This window comes from Penaeus vannamei, chromosome 1, assembly GCF_042767895.1.
Source record: "Penaeus vannamei isolate JL-2024 chromosome 1, ASM4276789v1, whole genome shotgun sequence".
In the NCBI taxonomy this organism is placed as follows: Eukaryota; Metazoa; Arthropoda; class Malacostraca; order Decapoda; family Penaeidae; genus Penaeus; species Penaeus vannamei.
The window spans coordinates 46,274,446-46,279,445 of NC_091549.1; the positions used below are offsets into that span (position 1 = coordinate 46,274,446).

The 5,000-nt window shown below is 32.5% G+C and overlaps 1 non-coding gene across 1 annotated transcript; it reads right to left on the bottom strand.

Annotated features, from left to right (window-relative positions):
• Window positions 1-814: 814 nt before the first annotated feature.
• TRNAP-CGG (transfer RNA proline (anticodon CGG)) lies at window positions 815-886 on the bottom strand. The gene has a single exon. It is a non-coding gene; the product is annotated as a tRNA-Pro (tRNA).
• Window positions 887-5,000: the final 4,114 nt, after the last annotated feature.

The window sequence follows — 5,000 nt, forward strand, 5'->3', positions numbered from 1 at the left end:
GGAACGACGAAACATTTTTATACATATAAAATAATAAATACAGATAAAATACACAATTATGATAAAATGATTCATAAAACAAAATTATTACTAAAAATTATGTTAAAGGCTTACCAATTGCAGAAATAAGAAAGATTAGGAATAATCGATAAAACATTCAAATGATGAAGCAGAAAAAAATTAAAACCTAAGAAATTCTATAAAACATGGAAAGTAATTAAAATAATAAAATAACACCCTGTACCACATTAGTAAAATAGATTAAAGAAAATAAGAACATGTAAAAAAAAAAAAAGAAATACGTCATGGGAGTGATAAACCCTCGACTAATTTATAAAACTGGCAAATCAAGATTTCAGATGTTCTAAAATGTATAAAAACAAAATAAAACTGCTAGAAAAATATATATCTTCAGAGGAAGTAAAAGATGTAAAACAAATAAAAATCAAGAAAAGAAATGCAACGTCATGTCTCAATCAGAAATACTGATAACTTAATTCGGGGAGGTCACAACTGGATTTAGAAATTAAATGAAATAAAAATACTAAACTAAAAGTGGGTTCCATAAAACCAACAACTGCAACATTAATGTAAACATAACGAGGGGAAAGAAAACGGGCTTAGGGGGAACCATAGAAGTCACGCGCAGGTGACAAGTGCGCACAGGTGTCGCAGGAAGAGTGCCAACTGGAGTGCCACGCCCTCTTGGTAATTAATACACTTCACAATTTCATCAGTGCATTGCTTTTGAACGTGTACCGTGTAAATATATACCTTGTTTAACTGGAAAAAAAAAGATATAAAAGATTATATTCGCCTCTACCAGGACTCGAACCCGGGCCTACGGTATCCGAGACCGTCGTGCTGACCACTGCACCACATAGGCTTAAGCTTATTCTTTTTTTCCAAACCCATGATATGTATCCTGAACTGACAAGGAAGAAGCAGAGACGCACAAAAGTATGGGAAAGGATTAGAGATTCCTTACTTGAAGATGTAAGTATTATATATAACTTCTCGGGTTTTATTTGACAGAATTTTTTAAGTGGTATAGTTTACTGGATTTAGTACCATTCTAAAAGATTATCGATCTTTAATTTTTTAAGTATAGTAAGAGTAGTCCCAGAACTTCATCATATTTATTAGAATTACCAGATGTTCATTGACATCTTCACAGTAATTTACAAAGGATATATTCATCAATTTTATGTTGTATAGTGATTGATTTTAGCAGGCAGCATGTCATTTAAATGAATGTACTGGTCTTTATATTTAATAGGTTGTGTCTACAGCAGAAGTTTATCTTTCTAAAGTTTTGTTATGAATCTGATGTTATTTGGTTATTATGCTCTGCCTAGATGACCTGCTGATGCTTGCATATGTGCAAGATTGGCTTTGAATGGAATTTATTTGAACAATAAGTATACTGTGGGTGAACTATAGTACCTGTGCATTTCCCTTTAATTTGTATGATTATATATAGACTCACACTTTCCTGTTCTAGCCTCTACTTATTCTGTGTTTGTGCTTACATTATATGTGCTTACTTGGGCATGTATATTTCATACATTTTTCTACATGTATAGGTTAAGTTCCTGACATTGCACCATCTTGTACACTTTTTTTTTTTTTTTTTTTTTTTTTTTTTTTTGGGGGGGGGGGTGCATGTACATATCATACTTTATATGTACATATGTAGGCTGCATTGCCGACTCAGGCATGCAGACATTCTCCACCACCCTTGTCAGTTCATATATATTATTTGGTAGACAGATAGTGATGCTGATTAAAAAAAATGTATCTGTTTTTAGTTTTTGTCTTGCTGCAGTTCAACTGGAAATATTGTTTGTGGATTTGTGTCATATATATATTTATATATTTATAAGTATATGTCTATATATAAATGTATATATATTTGTATATATATTTATATATCTATCCATATATATATATATATATATGTATATATATATATATATATATATATATATATATATATATATATATATATATATATATACGCACCCTAGTGAGCTTTGTATCTTATTTAAAAAAATCAAAAACATATAACTCATTTAGTGGATAATGCATTCAGTCAGTTGTTAATACATACATTTCCTGATTTCAGATACCAGACAACCAAATCTCGGGTGGGTGCTAAGTGGCGATCCATAAAGCACGCATTTGTGAGATATGAAGATAACAAGAAAGAGACTGGCCGCTCAAGAATGAGGGAACCTCAGCATTATGAACTTTTATGTTCTTTCCTGGGTCGTCGGCCAACTATACATCCACAGTTGATAGAAACTGAAATAGTTGAGCCGACAGCAGAAACGATTCCAATTACCGCCCAGACACCTCCCACAGCCACAGTTGCCACAAACATATCAAGTGAGCCTCAAGTGACAAGGGCAATAACAGACCCTCCTGTGATAGATACTCAAGTGCCACTCCAGACACCAATGCCTTCACCACAACCAACACGTCCAGAACCACAAGTGCAAACACCACAACCGCCAACACATCCACCACAACCTCTGAGAACAAGGAGGAGAGTTAGACCACCAACAGCAAGAGAAAGGATGTTTAATCAAATCCAGAAAATGCAAGAAGATTTGAACAACCACGCGAGGTATTTTAGAAATGCAAGGGAAAGGGAAATGGAAATTATAGAAAATGAAAATGAAAGAAGGAAAATTTAACTCGAGATGAAAAAGAAACTTTTTTTTTTTTTTAAATGAAACTCCTTGATAATCTTGGAAGGATTGGTGATACGGATGATGAAGGAGATTCGTAATGAATTTTATACCATTTTGGATTCTTTTTATATGATTATTTTACACAAGATTTCTTAGTTCTTAAATGATATATTCCAAGGACCAAAAACATGTTCTTGTGCTGAATATATGTATTTGATAAGTAAAATTGTTTACTTGTATCCTAAAGAGGGTGTTTAGCAATTGAAAATGAGAAGAAAAATAGAAGAGAACATTTATTAAAATAATAAAATATATTACATATACACCACCAAGTAATATGTGTAGGAGAATGTTCACAACTTAAAAATAATTAATATCAAAGTGCATCTTTGCAGAAACTTTTATTAGCAATATATGGACAAGCATACAAATAAACCAATAGGCAATCACAATATCTAGAAACTCTGCATTGTAATAATCTTACCACATACAGATATCAATTGTAATATTAATTTGCCACAGAGCATTTCACTCTAGAGCAGCTGCCAAAGCTCTTCTGTTCACCCATTGCATCATTTTCTTAGTTGAATGGAACTATATTTTCTTGTTGCTGGATCAGTTGCTCTTCCTCTGAAAAATCTAAAGTTATGGTGTGCAGTACACAGCAAGCTACTGTTGTTTTTTTTATTCGTGGAAGGTCAGCATCTACATATTTTAGTCTCCTGAATCTACCTTTGAGCAAAGAAAATGCAAGTTTTCATGCGTCGGTTGCTGTTTCATGTAAGGTATCATCCATATTTCAGCTTATATATCTCTGAATCTATGTTACTTCCATTATCCTTACAATTAGTAAAGTAGAACGTTATCTACTGTATTATAATCGTGATTATTTTGATGATCATATTCTTACAAGGAGAGAAAGGAATGACTCAGTGAGATGAATAGTGTATTAGATGGATTTATTAACATGAAAGAGTGCAGCTATATATTTTAAAGAAATATGAAATGAAAGATGGTCCTATTTGCGATCGAGGGACATATGACTGCTGACTCCTCGGATCCCAAATTTCGACCAACAAAGGTAGACTCGCAAACGAAAGTGGTAACGCCTGTAAATAAACTATATGGATTATTGGTATTTTTGAAATACGTATTCTAATGGCATTGGTGATTAGGGAGTTTGTGAAGAGTATTGATAACAACGATAACTTCAGTGAGTATGCCAACAAGATATGTGAAAAACAAGCAAATATATATATATATATTTTTTTTTTCCAGGATTTCTCATCTTCATACTTCGTAGAGATATGTAGGTATAATGAAAATGAGAGAGAGAGAGAGAGATTCCCATAATAAAACATACAAACCCTTCCACTTTTTTTCTAATAAAGATTTCTTTCTTTTAGCGGGATATTTCAGGAACAGCTTTTTGAAGGAGCCAAGAAAAGAGTGATTTAAAAATGTTGGTGACTTACTTTTCATTTTTAAAGATTAGACATATTTTAGTGCAATGGCAGGTATACAGTAAAGTTAATCAAATTTTACTCTCTGGGTGAAAGTACACACACAAGACAGAGATGTATGTAAAATTACATAAATGAGTTTAATAAAATCACTTTTGTAAAAGCTAAATTTTAGTTATAGTCAAATTCTTTCATATAGTAATGAAAATCAAAACGGAGCAGCAAATGGGAAGGAAGGAAAAAAGTTCTATTGTTATAGTCTTGTTTAGTGTTGTTTGCTTTCCGCCTTGCCTGTTTCAGATAAGAAACACGAATTCACAGAAGAGAAGCAATGGTCTGTTTGCAATGAGATCCGATTTAATATAATCATGGTTGTTTTGGGACTTGCAAAATAGAGCGAATTGCACGATCTCCTCTTTACAGTTGCTTAATGTTTATCTCTATAATATGAAAGGTTTGTTGACACCGTAGTTCACAGTGTCATGCAATAAGGAATGCTACTTATGGTCCGAAAACAAAACAAAACAAAACAAAAAAACAGAATAGCTACCTTGGTGTGAAATGCTACTGCTATTGCATTGTGACAGCTGCATCCTGTGCTAACATCTAGTGGATGAATATCTTTTGGATTGGTGTGAAATGGATTGTTGTAATTTACCTTATTATCAGATCTTGTTTGCATTTCACTGTATTTTATTTTTTTTCTTTTTTTTTTTTTAATAAGAGTGAGGGAGAGAGAGGGTGGGGAAGGGAAAAAAGAAAAGATAAAAAGATGAAAAGAACAAGTAAAAATATGGAAAAGTAGACCTAATAAAGAGGAAAAGCGAAAGAGAATAAA